Source organism: Sciurus vulgaris (assembly GCF_902686455.1).
Source record: "Sciurus vulgaris genome assembly, chromosome: 8".
Classification (NCBI taxonomy): Eukaryota; Metazoa; Chordata; class Mammalia; order Rodentia; family Sciuridae; genus Sciurus; species Sciurus vulgaris.
The window spans coordinates 106,850,289-106,872,731 of NC_136468.1; the positions used below are offsets into that span (position 1 = coordinate 106,850,289).

Genomic DNA, 22,443 nt, shown 5'->3' on the forward strand with positions numbered 1-22,443 from the left:
CACTTTTCCTTAATTGGAACCTGAGTTCACTTCCCAGTCAATATTTGCATAAAGATTTCAGGAATAACATTCTTTGCTCAAAGTTTTTTAATTGTTTTTCCTCCTTAGGACATATTTCTAAAATGTGAATTTCTAGATCAAAGAGCATGGACACTTTGAGGGTTCCAGATATATCACAATTGTTTAATTGATTTCATTTTTAAATAATATTCTCACAAGTATGTTTATACTTTATTTCCATGTATTCTCCAAGATACAAATAGTATGATTTTCAAAAGGTATTTATGCATAGATACATATTAATAATAGGTATTGGGTAGGGTTTGAAATGCACCAAAAATTTAAAACAAAACATCAAAGATTGATTGTTTGCCTACTTCATGCAAACCATTATTGTTATGTAAGAAAGAATTCTAAGGTATGTCCCAGCCATTTGTTCTTCCCTAGGTGATTGTAGCCCTATAAAATGAAGAAGGATGCTGTGTGGCCACATCCACACAGAAAGGTATTGGGGGCACTTATCAGAGTCAAGGTGTCTTTGAATCTACTAGATCAAATAATATTCCCCAAAAATATCTGGGACTCAAATGGTGGTTTTTCAAAGACTAAAGAGTGTAAATAACCTGCAGAAGAGTTCATGGAAAGCAGGAGCCACCACACAAATGAAGGCACAGGAAGTAGGTATAAAGGGCAGTGGTGGAGGATTGGTGGCTGAGGTACCAGCACATCCAGAGGAGGATATGGACACCTTGTGTGGGTTGCATAGAACACAAAAAGGATGGGTGGTATCCTGCGGAGCTATGGGGGACATGTTGAACCAAGTACGGTGTGGTCAGGAACTATAGAGGGTAGTGACCCAGACTAGGAGTTAACTACAGTGTGCCAGGGGCCAGAGACCACAAATGCCCAGGTAAGAACATGCAGGGAAGAACCTATGAACTTGGTGAGCACACATCTAGGACAGGAGGAATGAGGGGACTGAACATGCAGGGTTTGGAGCCAGGCAGGATTGGTCCCAGCATGTGGAAGAGCCAGCATCAGAAAACAGTGCAGGCTGGTGATTCCAAGGGTTTGCTGAACATATAGGGACATGTGTTTATATCTTAAAGAAACCCTTGCCTTCCTACTGCTTCCCTAAACTCAACCAACATGGTCTACACTCACCAACATGGTCTGAAGGACTTCTTGGTCAGAATCATATCCAGCTCATGAAGAACATTAACTCAGTTCCAGAAAATGAGACCTTAGTTTTGTAGTCACCTCATAGGCACCTGCCCTGTATTGTTGCCAAGCAACAATATCTCAGTGGCTGGTGTGCTCTGAATTCTAAGTTGCTTAGCTCTGGGCTAAGTGACTTCTGTATACCTTCAGGTCCTTCATCTGGGAAAAGGGACTGGGACTTACTCTCCAAGGATGCAGTCAGCATTAGATCAAGAAGGTTTTGGATGACCCAGAGATGACGAATTTCAAAGTCATTCCATTCTTTTCACTTTTTCACAAAAACCTGTGCTATTTTCATCAGAGCAATAAGAAAGTATTTTCCCCCACTACCTCTGGGAAGAAAAAGCATCTGTGCCAGAGAAAAGAGGCCAAACATGGATAACCAAAATCACTATTATGATTTCTTCTTTCCTTTTCTAATATACAAATTTAAATGTAAACCCTGACACCTAAAAATTCTCACTATCTAACATATTTGTAAGAAGGCAGTAAGACTCATGAGTGATGAACAACATGTCTCTACATGTTGAGCACACATTGCAGCCCAGTGACCACCAGTTGGAGTGAATGGAGAGTTCAACTGCCACTCCCTACCAGCAACCAGGGACCTGGAGGGGGGTTATGCTCTGGAGGGCATAGGTACTCTGGTGCAGGAAGTAACAACAGTGTAAAATACTTGCAAATAATCATTTCAACTTATTCCCAGAATAATAGAAGGTTTTTTTGTTTGTTTGTTTGTTTGTTTGTTTGTTTTTTTCCCTATCAAAGTCCTGACAGATTTGCTCTTATTTGTGCTCATGCCCATTAGGACCCAGAGCCCACAGTATCCATGTGACCTATGCACTTCTTTCTGCACTGGGATCCCAAAGGGGAGGATATTGTGTTTGTCCACTGATTTGTCCATCTTCTATGAATCTTTGTGGACAGAATGAAAAAAAACAGATGGCAGGGCAGTCAGTCCTAAGAGCCTTTCCCCAATACATAGAAAAGCTGAGAGGGAATGGTGCACAAGGGCACTTTTAGACTTTGTATAAGAGCAGAGATGGATGCATGGAAGGCAAAAGATCAGCCTCTAGCAAATCAGAGAAGAAACAGCTAAAGAAATAAGAATCAAGACTTTTTGCAGGAAGAAAATTCATCTGTCCATGGAAACCATAGTGTATCTGCCTGGACTGGTTCCTCAGAAGATGTGCAATGATTAAAAAAAAAGAAGATAATAATAATCTAGAGAATTCAGAGATAAACACCAGATATAGCCAATTCTCATAGATGCATGAATACACACATATGCTTATGTTCATTCATATAAACATGCGTGCATACAAATATACATAAAGTGATACATAAAAATACTCATAAAGACAAAAACACAGACGTACACGTACAGACTTACATATATTTGCCCACACACAAACATACATGTCTGCATACACACATACATCAACAGATGTTTGATTCTACAGTTTGCCTTGTTAATTTCAGCTAGTTCTTTTATTGTCTTTTTTAAAAAGCTAAAAATATTTTTTTTTAATTTAATTAACATTTAGAGGTGTAACTAACAAAAGGAACCTGAGTTTGGGACTCCAAGTGACCAGAAGGGAAGTCAGCCATTTCAGAGTGGAGAGCCAGGTGAGTTGACTCACAGCCTGGGTCTGCAATTTTCCTTTGCTATAGAAACAGTCAAGACAATTATTGCTATTTAAAAATAAGCCAGGAAATAAGACTGTAGTGGATCTGCTCTCCCAAGTCTTGTGGGGTACTCTCTGCTTTAATCCCCCTGCAGGGCAGGAGTATCTGTGACTTAACCAGAACATTGAATGCAGAGTATCATGCTGGCCAGTTCCCTTAGTTTTTAGACCACCTACTATGCCATGGTTCTGTGCAGCAAATTTTCACCTGCAAAGTGGGGGCACTTTCCCATTTTTTCACTATTGGCTATTGTGAATACCAAATAAGACATTCAGTAGAATTTCCCAATAAGATGTAATGATTTTGAAAAGTTATTCATTTATTTTATGTATATTCAAAGTGTCAACATATATTGCACATATGTATGAAGGTCTGTATTCACATTATGTTTTTATAAATAATCATAAAAAGAAAACTTCTAGAACAAAACAAGAACAGTCTGAGGTCTGCTTTATCATCAAGCTGCGATTTTCTTGGGAAAATGAGAGAAAGCAAGTCTACAGCCAAGGCAGGATATTTGGTGTATAATTAGTGATAGGGTCTGAGTTCCAAGAGCTTGGCCCCTTGACACAGGGGCCGGGGATCTCTGCAGAAGACTCTGAGAATCCACCCTGGGAGGCAGAGGCAGATACGGAAGGTCACAGAAGAACTTATGAGAAAATAAACACACCATGGTTCCCTGCCAAGACTCTGGCAGCCAGACTTGCAGCCTTCCTGGCTCTGAAAGATTCATTTGAAGGACAGAAAGGAGAAAAGCAGCCTGCCTAAAAAATATCTCTGTCTCTTCTTCTCCCATTTCTAGGAGGAATACATCCAAATCATACTCAATCGGGCATAGTATTAACCAATGATTACAAAGATGCTGTATTTACTAGAGTTTCTGTTTATCCAATTTGTCCCAGGACACACAGCCCTGCTACACAGAAGCCCTTCAAATGCATGTTCATGATTAACAGAGTTGGCAATGGAATCCAGGCAGGACCAGCTCCCAGAATACAACTGTGAATCCAGCTCCACAGTTTGGATCCAGGACTCACCTTTTACTGACCACCAGAGGTTATTTGAACTTCTCAAGTCTGTTTCCCCATTTGCAAGATGAGTATGGTAATCACAGTATTCCAGAGGATTAAATGAGATGATACAGACAAAGGATTTTGAGCCCAATTGTACTCAGGGTAAGAGTTGTCACTTTCATTACCCCATATATTTCACTTGAGAAAGATACACAGTTGATGCAGAAGTATAAGAGATTAAATACACCAAATGGCATCCCTACACATAGAAGGCAGTGAAAGACTGAATTAGTAGAATCAGAGAAAAACACGGAAGCAGAGAATTTTGCATGCATTTGAGAATATGGTGGTATGGTGAATACTTGTTGGATTATGATGGAGCCTAAGGTTTCCAGAGTAGGGTAGAAATGCCCCTACCCTTAACCTATTTTCAGTTACATTTGATCACTGAAATTAATTTCATAATAGAAGAATATTGTTATGATGGTCATAATCATAAAGAAAAATATACACCAAAGCTTGTGGCAGACTGCACTCTGCTCTCTGGTAAAATCTCAGCTAAGTTGGGGAAAGGAAGATACAGTAGCAACTGAATCATCAATGAACTGGAAATGCTTTTGCTGATAAGTCTTCAGTCATTGGATGCAGCACACCAAGTGGGTCAGATGAAGACTTCATCTTTGCTGCATCTACAAATTGCCTACAGGACAATCTTGTCTGACAACTTCTTGCACACTCAAGTGACAAAAGAAATATAAGTCAGAGATGAGTTTGGGGGGTAAGAAGAGGCAAAATAATGAGATATAGATACCTCAAATCCCACACAGAATTCTTTAAAAAATACTAATACACTTCAAAAATATATGTTCAGATTGGTAAGATATTAAGTCCAGATGTGAAAACCAAGTTTGTGCTTGTGAGGGTGGGAAACAACACACTCAAGGAGCCAGGGGCTCAAACCTAGGGAAATCTGCCCCCAGAGTCAGGAATACATAGCTAGCACTCTACCTGAACTTGATGCCTTAGTTTTAAACCTCAATATATTAAATGTTTAATGTTTAACTTTTACAATAATCCTGACAGGGATATGGGTCTCTTGCCCTGGAATAAATGAGGACTCAAGACTCAGAGAGGTCATGTGGCCTTTCTAGAATCTCAGCAAGGGCCAGATCCTCTGAGGACAAGTGAGACAGCCTCCAAAATCCTTGAAAAGCACAAAGAATGAACTTGGTTTAAGAGATTGGGTAGGAAAATGGTCAAGAGTTTGTGGACTTGGCCAAATACTAGGCGATCATGTTAAAGAGACTGAACTGTGGGAGAGCAGCTCTGAGCTCAAGGCCAGCACCAGGAAAGAAGAGCCCACCACAGCTTCCCCCTCTGCTTCATGCCCAGGACAGGAGGTGGCAGCCCAAGAAGAAACACTCAAGTACCCTAACCAAAGTTGTGAGTTGGAGCTAATCTCCCTCAAAGACAATTTGTGAAGGAAACAAGTGTTCTATCATCTTAGCCTGCATGCCTCCCGAAATAGCTGCAGAGTTCTTTGTGTGTGTGTGTGTGGTTGGAGGTGGGTAGCCGGGGATTGAACTCAGGGGCACCCAACCACTGACCTACATGCTCAGCCCTATTTTGTATTGTACTTAGAGACAAGGTCTCACTGAGTTGCCTGACCATTGCTGAAGCTGGTTTTGAACTCACGATCCTCCTGCCTCAGTCTCCTGAGCTGCTGTGATTACAGGCTTGCACCACTGTGTCTGGAAGCCACAGAGTCCTAACTGAGCAAGAACCCAACTTATAGGAGCTCATTGCCAAAATATGAAAAAGACACTTGCACTCATTTCACATGGGACCTCAACGAGGAAGTTTAGGCAGATGATTTATTTGACTTTCTGGACTGAGCCCCAGGAAAGCACATAAAATGCTAATTAGAAGCTAAGAGAACATGAGTTCTTGCCAAATCACAAAAGGTGTCACCCCACTTTGGCAAGACTCAGAGGCAAAAATAACCTTTCTTTCCAAAAGAGATGCAGGGGAAAATAGTGAATCTGCAGAATTCACTTGGTGCCCTGTTACCATGCAAATAGTTTTCTGTCAGGGAAAATTCTTCCTTTCAGATCTACCAGTCTGTGGTATAGATGTAACAGAGTTTAACAGTTTAGCCATTGAAGTATATCCAGGTTGTATCCATTTTGGGGTTAGTAAGAATTAAGGTGCTAAAAAATAAGAATTAAGGTGCTACAAACATTTTATACAAGTTTTTATATGAACATAAGTTTTTCATATAAAAACTTGCTGGGCTGTAAGTAGATAAATATTTGCTCTTTTTAAGAAAGTGTCAAGCTCTTGTCTAGAGTAGGTCGATCATTATTCATTACCACTAGTAATAAATGAGTGATTCAGTCTCCTTAACTTCTCCAGCCTTTGATGCAATTGTTACTTTTTATTTTAATCATTCTCATAGATGCTTAGTGATATCCCAATGTGGTTTTAATTTGCATATTCTTAATAAGGAATTATGTTGAATGCTTCATTTGCTTACATCAAGGGTCATTGTTTTTGCCAGCGAATGTTTATTTGTTCCAGAACCATTTGTTGAAAAGTCTATGCTTCCTCCATTGAATTGGTTTTGCACTTTTTTCAAAAATCTGTTGAGCATAATTGTGCGGGTCTATTTTTGGATCCTGAATTCTGTCCAAGTGATCCTGTTTGTCTGTCCCTCCACCAATGCAAAACCCTCTTCACTACTGTGGTTACACAGCAAGCAGGCTTTCTTATTCCTTCCTTGTTATTCTCTTTGTTAAGATTATTTTAGCTGTTCTGGGGCTTATGTCTTTCCATATGAATTTTAAAATATTGTGTAGGTCTGCAAAAAAACTTGGTTGGAATATTGACAGGAATTGCATTCAGCCTGTAGATCAATTTGGGGAGAAATGACATCTTTACTATGGTGAGTCTTTTGATCCATGAATGTATCTCTCCATTTATTCAGGTTTTTCTCTCATTTCTTTCATCAGCAGTTTGTAATTTTCACCACACATAAACTGTATATTACATGTTTTGTCCAATGTGCAGCTAAGTATTTCATTTTCTTAGGAGAGATTGTAAAAGAGAATGTTTTAATTGTCCTTTCTACTTGTTCATTATTAGTAAATGGAGTTGTCATTGATTTTTTAATGTTTTTATCTTATATCCTATAACTCAGTTAACTCATTTATTACTTCTAGGATTTTTAGTAGACTACTTGGTATTTTCTAGACAACCACGTCATCTAGAAATAAAGACAATTTTATGTTTACTTTTCCACGTGTACTTTTTATCTCTCATCCTTATCTCACTGCTATATTGCCCTGTTGCTTTGTGAGAACAAATATTCTTATCAAGCTCTAGACCTTGAAGAGAAAGCATTGTTTCCACTACTAAATATGATGTTAGCTATTGGTATTATGCAGATATTCTTTATTAAGTTGAGGTAGTTTTTCATGAACAGATGCTGGACTGTTTCAAATGCTTTAACTGAATCAGTTGGTAAGATGCTGATTTTTCATTATCTTGTTGACATGATGGATTATAGTGATTGATTTTTCGAATGTTGAACCTGCCTTGAACACCTAAAATAAATCCAGCACGATCACAGTATATAATTATCTCCACACTTTTAAATCCAGTTTACACATATTTCACTAATGATTTCTGTGCCTAAGTTCAAGAGAAATACTGGTGTAGAGATTCTTGTGCGTGTGTGCACGTGTGTGTATGTGCACGTGTGTGTGTACACACGTGTACATGAGTATGTGTGCTGTGTCTGGTTTTGGTTTCATAAAGTGATTTCAGAGTGTATCTACCTATTCTATTTCTGGAAAAGAATGGGTGAAATTGGTGTTCATTCTTCTTTAAGTGTTAGGCAGAACTCTCAAACTCAACATTCTGGATGAGGAGATTACTTTTTCAAGAGACTTTAAATTGAAAACCTTATTTTTCAGAAGACAATAGGATTATAAGATTGTGTATCTCTTCCTAATTATGTTTTTATGGTTATATTTTTGAGGTATTAGTCAGATTCTTCTAAGTTGTTGATCTGTTGAAGTAGGGTTGTGCCTACTGTTCTGAAGTTACTTTTTGTGGCAAAGATATTATAGCAATAGAAGTTAATTCATTGTAGATGTTGACTATTTTTTCTTCTGTCCATTCTTATATGGTTACTTACCAGTATTAGAGGTTTTCCAATTTTGTTCATTTTTTCCAGAACCAACATTTTGTCATGAAGTCCCTGTTGTCCTATTTTCACATATATTTATTTCTGACTTGATCTTTCTTATTTTCTTTCTTCGGGTTGCTTTCTTTTCATTTTATTCCTCTTTATCCTACATCTTGAACTATAAACTCAGATTACTGTTATTGCTAAAACCTCCAGTACATTTTTCAATAAGAGCTGTGAGAGCTCTTCTTCACTTTTAATATAAGAATTTACTACTGTAGATTTTCCTGCCATTACTGCTTTCACTATATCCCATGCTTTTTAATATGTTGTATTTTCATTGTTAATGCATCTATTTCTTAATTTTTTATTTATTATTTTTTACACACTGCATTTTGATTCATTGTACTCAAATGGGGTACATCATTTCGGCTCTATGATTGTGCACAATGTAGATTAATACCATTCGTGTAATCATACATGTACATGGGGTAATGATGTCTGTCTCATTCCACCATTCTTCATACCCCAACTCCCTCTCATTTCCTTCTACATAATCTGAAGTTCCTCCATTCTTCTCTGACTCCCCCCCCCCCATTATATATCATCATCCTCTTATCAGGGAAAACATTCGGCCTTTGTTTTTTGGGGATTGGCTTATTTCACTTAGCATGATATTCTGCATCCCATATGTTTATTTGCAAATGCCATAATATTATTCTTCTTTATGGCTTAACATTACATCTCAAAGTCTTAGAAAAAGAAGAACAGATCAACACCAAAAATAGTAGAAGACAGGAAATAATTAAATTCAGAGCTGAAATCAATGAAATTGAAACAAGAGAAACAATTCAAAAAAGTGACAAAACAAAAAGTTGGTTCTTTGAAAAAGTAAACAAAATTGATAAACCCTTAGCAACACTAACAAAGAGAAGGAGAGGGAAAACTCAAATTTACTAGAATCCATCTATTTTTTTTAAATTTCCTTTGAAACTTCCTCTTTGATCTATGGATTTTCTATAATTTTGCTATTTCATTTTCACATTTACATATCTTTCTGTTGACTTTTTATTACTGATTTATAATTTTATCTTGGTCAGAAAATACATTTTGTATGATTTTAATTTATCCAAATATGTTGATGTTTACTTTATGGTTCAGGAGATGGTCTAACTTGATCAGTATTCTATGAGCATTTGAAAAAATTATTATTCCTCTATTTTGGTTTGGATTGTACCATACATCCCCTTGGTTGCCAGTAGTTGATTATGAAGTTCTATTAGTTTCTGAGAGAGGGTATTCTCAACTCAACTACAATTGTGGATTTGCCTATTTTGCATTTCAGCTGTTTTTGAAGCTCTGCATTTTGGTACATACACATTTACGGCTAACACATCTTCCTGTTAGATGAATCCCTTTATCATTATATAATGTCCATCTCAATTATTTGTGCATTCTCTTTGTATACAGTCTATTGGCTTCAACATCTTACCATGTCTAAGTGAGATGGGAAAATCTTATTTCTATTTAGGTCTCTTTCCCTTCCCACTTTTAAATGTCACTGTCCTGGGTATCAGCAAGTGTCATGATTTTTTATCTCAATCATCAAATGTGATTTATAAGATGCATAAAGAATGGCACAGTGTGTTACACATGCTTGTCCTTCTGCCCTTTCAGTCCTTCTTAATGAGGAGCATATTTCTTTCTTTATTTTTATTTTCATTTTTTTTCTATCCAAAAATATTATCTTGACCTGTCTTTAAAGGCACACCTACAAGCCACAAGTTACTTTTGGTTTTCTTTATCTGACAATAACTTTCACATTTATTTTTTAAAAATAATATCGCCACATACAACATTCAATGATTTTCTTTCAGCACTTAAAAAAATTCTGTGCTACTTCATTCTAGCCTCCAGGGTTTCAGATGAGAAGTCCACTCTCATTTTAATTGGTGTGCCCAGTGAGGAATGTATTGTTCTTCTCCAAATGCTTTTGAGTTGTTTTCTTTGTATTTATCATGAACAAAATTCTATTTGTAAGATTTCTTGGCAAGGATTATGGAGGTTTATTCTAGCCATGCTTTGCTGGGTCTGTTAATTCTGTAGGATTCTGCATTTCTACAAAATTTGAGGAGTTTTCAGTCATTTTGTCCCTAAATACTCTTTCAGCACAACTGTGCCTCTCCTCTCCTTCTGGGACATACTACCCAAATGTAGGAACTTTTATCATTATCCCAAAGGTCTCTGAAACTCAGTTCATTGTTTCCCTTTTGTTTATATTTTTGCTTAAATTAATGAATCATATTCCTCCATATTCATGTTTTCTTGTTTCATCCTCTGTTGCCTCCATTTTGTGCTTGTGATATTGCATCTTTTTCATTTCTATAATTTCCATTTTGTTCTTTTTCAGAATTCCTATTTTTTTATATATTTCTTATTTTCCACTTTTTAACTTTAATCCAAGGTAGTATTTAATTGATCATTGTAGAATTTTTATGATCACTTCTTTAAAACCTTTGCCAGACACTTTCAACATTTGATTCTTCTAGAACTTGGCTCCAGTTGATTGCCTTTTCTTGTTAAATCATAATTTTCTTGGTTCTTGATGAGATGGGTGATTTTTAATTGAATTGTGAACATGTGTTCATTATGTTTGGGGACTCTGGGCTACTATTAAATATTTTATTTCAGTAGGCAATCTCCCAATTTATGTCTTGTGCACAAGTCCTGGCCAGCTTCCAATGCTGAGATTCCACTGACAATGTAGACATCTAAGATTTTAAGTGCTCTTTTGGTGCTGCTGGGAGTGACTGAGAGGAACAAAAGGTTTCTAGGGTAGTCATTGGAGTCTTTTAAGTGGGGGAAAGGAGGTTTCCTCTGGATGCCAGAACTTCCCCAAAGAGAAACTCCAACTGCCTCCATGTCTTGGGGCAAAGCAGTTTTAGGTGTATGGAAAAAAAAAAAAAAAAAAAAAAAAAAAAAAACTTTCTGCGAAAGTCTCCCTATCCTGGCAGGGCCCTCCTGGATGCTTCTAAGCAAAACTCAGATCCAGAGAACCTCCTTATGAGGAAATACCCTGTGCCTGAACAGAGATAGCATCTTAGGCAGCACATTTTTAAGACTGGGTCCCTCCTATTGGTTCTCACCCCATTGTCCTTTGATGTGAGAAAGGAGTCTTGCTGTCTTGGGGACAGGATGCTCTCACCTCCATCCTTGCCGCAGGCCTGAGTCTCTGAGCAGGGAAGAGGAGTCCCTGACCCACAATATTCACCTGGTGTTGTATCTAGGGCTCCTTCTCAGTAAGGGAGATGAGTAGGCTTCCCTGGGATACCTTATTGCTATGTTTGGGTACAAGGAACATTAGATCTGGGTTTTCTATTAGCTGGAGAGACACAGGACACCTGTCACAATGCCTCTAGTCAGGTCCCCAAATCGGTTTACCTTCTTACCACCTTTCAGAGAATTCTTCTAACTGTCTTTCTCATTATTTCCAGGGCTCATGGTTGTACTTAGAAGGTGGAGGGAGCACCTTGACACAAAGCAGGAGGTTGCCCCGTAGGCCACATGGAAAAGTAAGGTCACAGCAAGGAGAAATTCCAAGGCCAGTGCAGGTTTTGTTACTACAGCTGCACTCCTGGTAAAATGTCTCACCTGTAACACAAGGTGGGAAACAGAAAGACCTAAGCTCAGGTTTGTATCTGCCAGAAGTCAAGAACAGTAGTTTCCCTCACAACACAGCAGAAAAGGAAAAGCAAAACTACCAAGTAACAGTGATTAATATACAGTAAATGCTTAGTACCATAAGAAATGCCATTGTTGACCTTCACATGAGTCTGTGACCCTGGAAATTCACAAAGGTTTACACAATTTGTGATTTTGAAAATGGCTCACTGCAAAGAAATGGCCTTCATCTTAGGTGTGAGATCAGACTCAGATGCCTCTATTTACTTAGGACAAAATTCCCCAAATTCCCCTGCCCTGTACCTGCTACCCAAGTTGGACTCTGCCTACCAATAACCTGATCAGTTTTCTTCAGGACCGCCTTCCTCCAGGTCCCTGAACTTTGAACAGTAGAAGGAGGAGCAAACACTCCGAAACAACTTCTCCCAAGAAATGGCTGATCTCGAGGAAATGTACTCACTGATCAACTGTCCAATCACCCTTTATTCTATACCCTCAAACGAGGTTCTTCATAGCCTATTTTTGCTCCCTGTAAAAGAAGGCCCCTTTCTGTTTGCCTTTGAGACACAGAACTCATGGTTAAAAGCTTCTCTATTGCAATAACCCCCTCCTTCCATTATCCCCCATTGTAATATGTCTCCCCCTTCTTATAACTGCCCCTTCTTCCATTATAAATAGCCCTCTTTCTCTATTGCAATAGCCCCCTCCAAACCTTTTAGGAAAATCCTCACTCCCCTACTGTAATAGTCTTTCATCTGTTTCAATAGTTGCCTCTCTAAGAGCAGAAGTCCCTCCTCTTATTGCAATACCCTCTTCTGCCATTGCAATAGCCCTTTTCCTCTACTGCAATAGTCCCCTCTTTCATTACAATCTTTCCCTCTCCCAATTGCAATAGTACTTTGAATACAGTTTCTCTTTACCTAAAACTACATTTGTTTTCTATTGGAAAAAAAAGTGGGGGGAGAGATAAGATTGCATTTGACCATCGGGGATAGCAAGGTGAAAGGAGACAACAAAATTTGAGTTATAACTGCAGACATTCTACTGAATGAACCAAAGGAAAATGCTTTGGTAGGTCAATGCACCTGGGTGTGGGAATAAGTTTTGAGCTGTTGTAGATGGCTAGTGAGAACTTCCAGGAGGTTTGGTTTTCAGAAGTTCTGACAGGGAGCTGTAAACACTAACATCAGCAGTGACAAGGGAACAGAGCATCTTGGCAGAACCAATTTTAACCTAAAAATTAGAAATGAGTAGTATCATTACCTACTGTGCTGAACTACCCAACAGCACATCTAATGAATACTACATAATAGAAACAAAATGTAATGGAAGCTGCTGGTTCACACACTAGTGAATGTTTTAAGCTACTAATGAACACCTGCAGAGTGAGAGAAGACATCCAAAAAATACAAAATAGCTTCTTTTGAGATAGTGGATAACCAATATATTCTGAGTTGATCATTACACAATGTGTAAATGTACTGAAACATCACCATGGTGATGTGCAATTATTATCAGTTGATTAAAAAATCCACAAATAAGAAGGTCATTTAATACCATAATCACAGCGATGACATTTGTACTTAAATCTAAAATAAATATTTCTATAGTCTAAATGCTTGTATCCCCTGCTACCAAATTCACATGTTAAATCTAAGCCCTCAAGGTGATGGATGAAATTAGGAGGTGGGTCTTTGGGAGGTGATTAGGTTATGAGGGTGGAGCCCTCTTAAAGGGTTAGTGCCCTTTCAAAAGATGCTCCAGCAAGATACCTTACCTCTCCCACTATGTATGTACAGAGAGAAGGCACCATCTATGAAACAGAAAGTGGGACATTGACAGACACCAAAGCTATCTGTGCCTTAACCTGGGACTTCTCTATCACCATCACTATGAAAATATAAATTTTTGTTGTTTCTAAGCCTATAGTATTTCTAAGTCTACAGTATTTTGTTATCTCAACCTAAATAGACTAAAAGAGAAAAGTGGTACCAAGACATAGGGATGCTGCCATAACAAAAGCCTAAAGATGTGAGTAGGTCCCCTGAGATCCTCCTGATCTCTTTCTGTGTCCTGACCAAAAGCCACAGAATGTGTTGACCCCTCTATTCCCATATAGCCACCGGTTTTCCCCAGCAGGTTTGCCCTCAAGCCAAGACCCTGAACATTCTTAGGCACTGATAAAGGTATTCAAGTTGTTGCCCAAAATACTGAAGAAAACTAGCCCTGTCCCTGAGCCAAAATTCTTTAAGCCTTCATGTAAACTGATACCAGACATACCTGGGCATAACATCTCTCTTCTCTCACCATCCATTGCAAGGATACCCTGCTGCACTCTAAGTAAGCTCCCCTAACAAGCACTTCATACTGATAGCCCTGGTGTTTAGTGCCTCTTTCTTTAGAATTCCAACTGGTTCCATCTTGGAACAATTTGGGGCCTTCTTTATGGAATGTTCCCAGTTTGGGGGTGACTCCAGCCACAGTTTTGGCAGGACAAAACAAAGTGGAAGTGGCTTTAGAACTAGTTAATAGTTCCTCCTGGAACTTTGGGCACATAACCTATTATGGTTTGAATATAAGGTGGTCCCCAAAAGTCCATATGTGAAACAATGAAGAAATGTTCAGAGGTGAAATGATTAGATTATGAAATCTGTAACCTGATTAGTGAAGTAATCAATTTGATGTATTGATAATTTGAATGGATTAGTGGGTGGTAATTGTAGGCTGGAGGGGCACAGCTGTAAGAAGTAGGTCTCTGGCGGTATGCCCTTGGGGATTATCATTTTTCCCTGGAGTGTCAGAGTGTCAGTTTCTCTCTCTCTCTCTCTCTCTCTCTCTCTCTCTCTCTCTCTCTCTCTCTCTCTCTCTCTCTCTCTCTCTCTCTCCTTCCTGACTCTGCTATGAGCTGAGCAGATTTCTCCCACCAAGCCCTTCTGCCATGATGTTCTGCCTCATCTCAGGCCCTCAGCAATGGAGTCAGCTGAACATGGACTGAACCCATGCAACTGAATTCAAAATAAACTTTTCCTCCTCTAATTTGTTCTTCTCATGTATTTTTGTCACAGTAACTCAAAGTTGACAAGCACATAATCCAAAGGACAGGATGAGAGTAACACTGTCACTAAGGCAATGTCTAGTGAGCCATGGGGCCAGAATCACCCCCACCATTCCAGACCGGGAGAACCACCAATGTGGGATTATAGTCTGGGAGACTAGAAACTTCTCAGAGCTGTGGCATGGGCTGAATCTAGAGAAGTTGTCAAGGTGAGCCTCTAAGACCATCCCGTACCCTGGTATACCTAGAAGATGGGACATTGAGTAAAAGTAGATTATTCTTGAGCTTTAAAATATTATGTTGTATGCCCTATTGGATTTAGGACTTGGACTCCTCTCTTCTTTCCTGTTTCTCTATCTGGAATGCAAACATCTACCTATTTCTGCCCCTGTATTTCTTTGGAAGCACATAACATGTTTGATCTCACAGGCTTACAGCTGGAAAGCAATTTCATTCAGAGTAAATTGTTCATGAATCTCACTGATAGCTGACTTATATAAGACTTCGTACTTAGACTTTAAAGATGATGCTGAAACAGCTTTTGAAGCTATCTGGATGGAATGAATATATTGCACATGCAGAAAGGACATAAATTTGGGGGAAACTACAGACACAATACTATATTCTTCCAATGACTGTGTCTCCTCCAAAGTTGTATGTTAGAACCTAATCATCAAGGTGATCGTTTTAGAAGATGGAGCATTTGACAGATGATATGGGACAGCATTACTATCCTTATAAAAGAGGTCACAGAGAATTGGCTGGCTTCTTCCACCATGTGAGGACACAGCAAGAAGGCACCATCTATGAGCCAGGAAATTGCCTGTACCTTAATTATGTCTTGATTACTTCCCAGTCTTCAAAAATTGAAAAATAAATTTCCTGTTGTTTGTAAGTCACATAGTTCATGACAGTTTGTTAGAGAAGCCCAAATGGACTTAGGCAGATATATTTGTAAATAAGAGAAGCATTTAAAAACTATACTAAAAGGGAAAAAAAAATCATGATTTTTTGAACAAGAAAATAATAAAATAGCAAGAGCAGAGCAAAGGATGCTCTTTAATGGAAGCAAATTTTATAGGAAAACTAGCTTCTAAAAACAGTTTTATGAAGATGAGGGGAAACTCATTCTGTTTTTCACCCAGACAGTTACTCAGATACTTCTCAGTGTGGACCATCTTTATTTTGTAATAATTTTTTTAAAAGAACTATTTTATCAAAATGTATCTTCTCAATCAATTTTTGTTTCTAAAATCTTCAATGGAATCTGGATATTTTTGTGTTTAACTATTTGTCCTCAGCAAAACAGAGCTTATATTTAAGCCAAAAGTCTTAAAGAAAAATAATAATTATCAAAAAGGCTTAGAGTTTCTCTTAAGTTAGTAGTATCAGTCAAAGATGAATAAATAAGAAAATATATTATTTTTAAAGTGTTTAGAGCTTAAATTTATTGCTCTTAAAAATTTCAGGAGAAAATGAATAGATATACAGATTTGTATGACACTTAAACATTCAAAAAATAATGGGTCCTGAAAATCACACTCAAATGCACTATTTAACTGTCTGTGCTTAAACTCTATTATATGGATATTGTCTTTCCTTCTTTCTTTTTTTCCCCCATTGTGATCCTGGGTATCAAGACAAGAACCTCCCTGCATACTAGGCAAGTGCTCTACAATTGAGCTACATCCCCCAACCACTTGTGGATTTCAGAATTTTATATTTTCACTTTCTTCTAACACTTAAAATAGGTACTAATTAAATGAAATGGAATAAAATATAAGCTAATAGAGGTTGACAAAACAGAATATATTTCATATCTAATATCTTACTGTTCTTTTTATATCTGCCATATCATGTTTGTCTCTGATCATCTTCCTATTTTCAATATGCACATATATATATATATATATTCAGCATTGTGCATCTAAAAATTGCAAAATTTGACATTTCTGTTGGTCTGATTCTGAACTGATGTTTCTTTTGACTCTTGCTCATGGAGTTTCATTTCTTCCTCCAATTCTTCAAAAATAATGTTTTTAACTAAGGGCACTGTTAACACAGACAACTTTAAATTGAATTTTAGTTCAATATCTGGATTCTAAACTCAGACATGATTTGGTGTAGGTAATGGTTGGAATTTCTTGACAGCTTTTTTATGGTTGTTTTTTTTTTTTTTTTTTTTTTTTAACATTTAGGTTGAAATTGAAGACAAAGTTAGGCATGCATCCCCAAGTGTCCCTTTGAAGGGGGCTGTTGCCCATCTGGGGACTGGGCTGCATGATCTATGTGGCTTCTTCTTCTGCTCAAGATAGACTGGATTTCCCTTTCCTCCCCCAGCCCCATGTGAACCCAGAATCAGGATTCTTTCACCAAGTGAACTTCCAGGATGGCTCACCTCTCATCTCTCTAGATTATATTTCTCCTGAAATCTTTAGCCTCTGAGGATTTACTTAACATTCCCACCTATTATGGTATGATTTTAAAATACATAGATATGCTTCACCAGTTATTTAGTTATTCTTCAGTAGGAGCATTTTCACACATTTGGTTTATTATTTGTCACATGATATTCATCCTTTTAACTTTTGTGATCCAGTTTTTGTGTTTACTGTCCTACAGAATGTATCCTTGTTAAGGCTAACAAAGACTTCCATGCTACTAAATGCACCAAAGTTTTCTTGCCCTCTTGGCAGAATTCAACACAGTCATTCACATCTCCTTTCTCTGAGCATCTCTTGAATATCATGGCACAAACATTCCACTGTCTTCATCCTGTATTTTTTGTGGTCCCTCTTTTTTCCTGTGAATCGAGAGCTCCCTCCTTTACCCAAAGGGAAAGATCTTACTCTTCCTCCTCTCCCCCTTATTATTATTACATTTTTATTATTATTATTATCATCATCATCATCATCATCCTTCTTCCTCTCTCACTCTCTCTCTCTCTTTCTCTCTCTCTCTCTCTTTCTCTCGTCCTCTTACTCTTCTTCCCTTGCTTCCTCCCTCTCTCTCTACAAGACTGTATCCTTTCTCGCAGCTTTGGAGACAGACCCTCTAATGAGGTAAATAAGTTTAAATGAGATCCTTAGGATAGGCCTTATCCAATCTGGTATCTTTATAACAAGAGGAAATTTGGACACACAGAAATGCCAGGGATGGGCATGCTCAGAGGGAAGACCATGTGAACACACAGGGAGAAGATGTCATCTTGCATCCAGAAATTAAACCAGCTTACACCTGGGTCTCAGATACCCAGATTCCAGAATTCTGAAAGAATAAATTTAAGTTATTTATGCCATACCACTCTGTGCTGTTTTTCTTTTCTGTCTGTGATATTTGGTTATTACCCTGAGGTGACTAATACAATGGTCTACTGCCTGTTTGATATCGGCCTTGAAGATCTCACCTACTGTGGCCTGAAGTTTAGTTCCCAATGTGATTAAGAAGTGGTGTAACCTTTAAGAAGGGGGTCTAGCGGGAGGTAGCTGGGTCACTAGGGGCACACTGTCCTGAGTTAGTTCTTATGAGACAGCTGTTATAAAAGATCAAGACTAATCCCCAACATTGGCTTCCTGACTCATCATGTGATCTCTCCTTTCACACAGGCTCATATCATGATGTCATTGGCCAAGAGAACAGTTACCAGAGGCTGAATAACTGGGGTCTTCTGATTTGGGGCTTTCATCCTCAAAAGTATGATCTAAATAAGACTATTTTCTTTTTAAAGTGTCCAGTTTCAAGTATTTCATTATAGTAATGGAGAACTGATAGTTGTACCATCCCATAAAAATTTTGAAATAAACTTTCCTGAAACTGAAATTTCTTCAACTCTGTTCTCTCTCAGATTTGGTGGATGAAGGAGAAAAGAAAAAATGAGATGTATATGATGATTAAAGGTATGAGATGAATTATTATTAATTTAAGGCCAAATGTTATTTGGTGTAAAAAAAGATCCTTTCATGTAAAACAGCATGAACAAACCTGAAGGATATTATGCTAGGTGGAATAAGTCAGATAAAGAAAATAAGAACACTGCACAATGTCAGTTATATATGGAATCTAAATAAGTTAAATATATAAAAACAAAACATAATGATGGTTACCAGGGACACCTGGTGGGATGGAAGGAGAATTGTAGGTCCAAGTGTACAAAGTTTCAGATTTAAGATAAAAGTCTAGAATTCTACCACACAGCAAGATGACTATAGTTAATATTATTGTTTTGTATACTGGAAACTTACTCAAGAGAGCAGTTTTCTGGTGCGTTTATCCCACTCATGTGTTATAAAGAGGTGATATATTAATTTGACCATAGTAATCCTTGCACTATGTCTATCTATTTCAAACCACCATATTGTAAACAAAAACATATTCTAGCTGGGTGTGGGGTGCACACCTGTAATCCCAGTAGCTAAGGAGGCTGAGGCAGGAGGATAGCAAATTCAAAGCTAGTCTTAGCAATTTAGTGAGGTCCTAAACAACTAAGCAAGAAACCCCCTCAAAAAAATAAAAAGGGTTGGGAATGTGGCTCAGCAGTTAAGCACTCCTGGATTCAACTCCTGGTACCAAAAAAAAAAAAAAAGTATACAATGAAAAATTTTTCCTCCCTATTAAAAGTCCCCACCATCACTTAACCTTTTGAACAAAATTTAAAGCTAGGAGTAATTTTTTAAAACTCTCTATTCTAATATCAGCAAGTCCTGCCAATTATTCCTCAAATACTTGTTTTTCATTGTTACCATTATGATTTATGTCACTATTATTCCTCACTCAGCCAAAACATAAGCTTACACATTGTCTCCTTTCTTCAATTCCTATTTTGCTCTAGAACATTCTCCACTGTCCAATATTTCATGTAGACTCTCTGTCATCAGAGGGAAGGTTGGTTTATACTTCCTCTCCTGTCACCAGTTCCAAATCCAGAGTAGGATGACATTTTAATCTCTTCTTCCTGTCTTTTACCTGGGGCTATTTTCGTCTTCTCCTTTTCTCTTTTCAATGATACTTTTAAAAATGAAATTCAGTTTCCCTATTAACCCCAAATCCCAGTCTGAGGATGTTTTTCATCAGCACTTTTGAGGACAGGATGGATTCATCTTGGGTCATACATCCGTGGATCTCAAAAGTGAGCATGGGCTCCTGCACTTCCAGATGCACAGTGACTGTCATCCCTGACACATTCTTACCCAGGAATCCGAGTCCTAGGGGACTTTGGAGGCTGACACATGGAGCTCTTTAGGTACTCATTAGGCACACATGTCCCATAAGTAAAGGGAAAGGTAATGGAGGGTTGCTTTTCAACACCTGTGTCCTGCCTCTTTCATTGTCCTATTCATTGCTCTTTCCCACTTTACTCTCTGACTGCTACATCTTTCTAGAACATTTTTACATAAGAGCAAAATTTACCATGTCTGTCTTTCCATTACACTGGAAGGTAAGGGAGGATTAGAAATATAAGAAATGGAGGGTTAGAAAGGTAAGAGAGGGTTATCAGTTGTCCTCAGGCATCAGTGCTTGATGATAAGCACCACAATAGGTGCTTAATAATTCTTTCTTTGTGTGAAAATAATATTCTGACAATATTTAGGAATTCTTTCGAAACAAAACTAAAAATATTGTCAGGCACAAGTCCAAGTTCAGGACAATGTGCTGGACCAGAAGCAAGGTCTTCTGAGTGTACAAACCACAGAGAGCCTGACTCACCTTTCTTTAGTTGAGCAGGCACATGGGAGGGGTTCATTACCTGCCTGTGTGTGGGATGGCTTTAGGAAACAGTGGTTGTGGCATATAACATTCATAGAACACTTATTATTCAAAGATGCCTTAGATAGATTAACTCCTGGAAACTGCACAGCATCCCCATGACCCTCTTGCACAGATGAAGAATTCAAGAAAGAATGAGTAACATGTCCAAACCACACAGCTTGTGAGGGCTGATCACATAGGCTCCAATGGCTCTGCTGTTAGCCACTGTTCCAGAGGGTTATAAACAAGACAATTTGGAGCCCCAAAAGCAGAGGTGAAATTGCGCCTGAACTCACTCCCCTATGCACTGCCAAGTGAAGAAACCGAGACCCTAATCAATTTAGTCGCTTAATTAACTCTTCTGTTGCTTGCATATAAAAACAGATTAACAGATAAAGAAATTCTGTTATTATTGCTAGCTGACATATTCTACCAGGGCAACCTGAAGGCATTTCCCACCTCATAACACTTTCTGTAGAGAAGTTTATCAGAATAGATCAGAGGAGGATCAACAAACAGCAAATTGACAAGTTAATGAAATATTTGTAAAATATCAGGATGCTCACCTAGAAGCAATACTACTTTTGATTCTTGTTATATTTTAACATAAAATAAATTTATATGGAAGAAAGAATTGAGAAAAAGCCTGTCTATAGAAAATTTTATTTATATATATATATTTTTATATATATCACATATATATATACATTTATGTACATGTATAAATATTTGTTTTTTCTAGGTCATCTGTGGAACGAGGAGGTGGAATTACAAATAATTTTTTCAGACATGATTGAAATCAGCTCAAACTCCCTGTAAATGATTGGGAAAAAAGAACCCTTGGGCCCTTCACCACCATTTCAGTATATGAGTTTCTATGTGGAAATAAAGCCCTGACAGCACTCATATCAGTCTCTGGTCAGTCAACAACTAACTGAAGTGTACAATTGAGTTTACACTCCACATGCAAACTGTATCCAGGACGCGAGTAACAAAAGAACAAGAAGCAAACCATAAAGCTCCTGAAATGTTTAAGAATCACAGGAACTTCCTAGGAAAGAAACAGAAACATTATGCTTTGTAAAACATTACTAAAGGTTGCACTTGGACTTATTTAGTTTGGTGAGAAAATGTGGCAAGTTTTTTTTTGTTGTTTTTTTTTTGTTTTGTTTTGTTTTGTTTTTTTAATTCTGAAGACATTGCCTCAAATCCCCAGTGTGATGGATTGCAAATGTTTAAGGATGATGTTCTGATGCACCTCACCTTCCACCTGTCAAAAACCTCTGGGACAATGGGGAAAGAAGTGTTTGTGGCTCTTTTGTGCTGGGGCTTGCTGTGGGAGAGCCACCAAAAGTAGCCCTCACGAGGGAGTCAGAAGAATGTTGTTAAAGAACTCAAAAAGCTCTCTTGGTTTTTTTCTGCCACCTGAGAGCATAGCAAGAAGGCATCCTTCTGCAACCATAAAAGAGCCCTTAGCAGAACCCAGGCACTCTGACTTCCTGGTCTTGAAGTTCCCACCGCTAGAGCGTTCTTTATTACCAGGACATGTCAAGGACGAAAATATCAATTTTAACCAAGTGGTGATATGTTTGAAATCGTTGACTGTGATACTTGGACAAGTTGCAGGAGAGCTGTGAAAGATAGAACCCCCAGGAATTGCTCTTGTTTCAGTACACTGGGGCGCCCTGACATCAGAATTGAATCATGCATGTGCTGAGCGCACACACACACACACACACACACACACACACACGCACATATTTCTCACAGCCTAGATCCATCATAAGCAATAGTGAGATGTGAGAAAACAATACCCATGCCTCCTTAAGTCTTGACCGCAACCAGTT

The 22,443-nt window shown here is 38.1% G+C and overlaps 1 long non-coding RNA gene across 1 annotated transcript; it reads left to right on the plus strand.

The window, feature by feature from the left end:
• The first annotated feature begins 6,681 nt into the window (after positions 1 to 6,681).
• LOC306667130 lies at positions 6,682 to 21,975 on the plus strand. The gene is made up of 3 exons (XR_013765453.1): positions 6,682 to 6,867; positions 18,457 to 18,747; positions 21,339 to 21,975. It is a non-coding gene; the product is annotated as an uncharacterized lncRNA (long non-coding RNA).
• Positions 21,976 to 22,443: the final 468 nt, after the last annotated feature.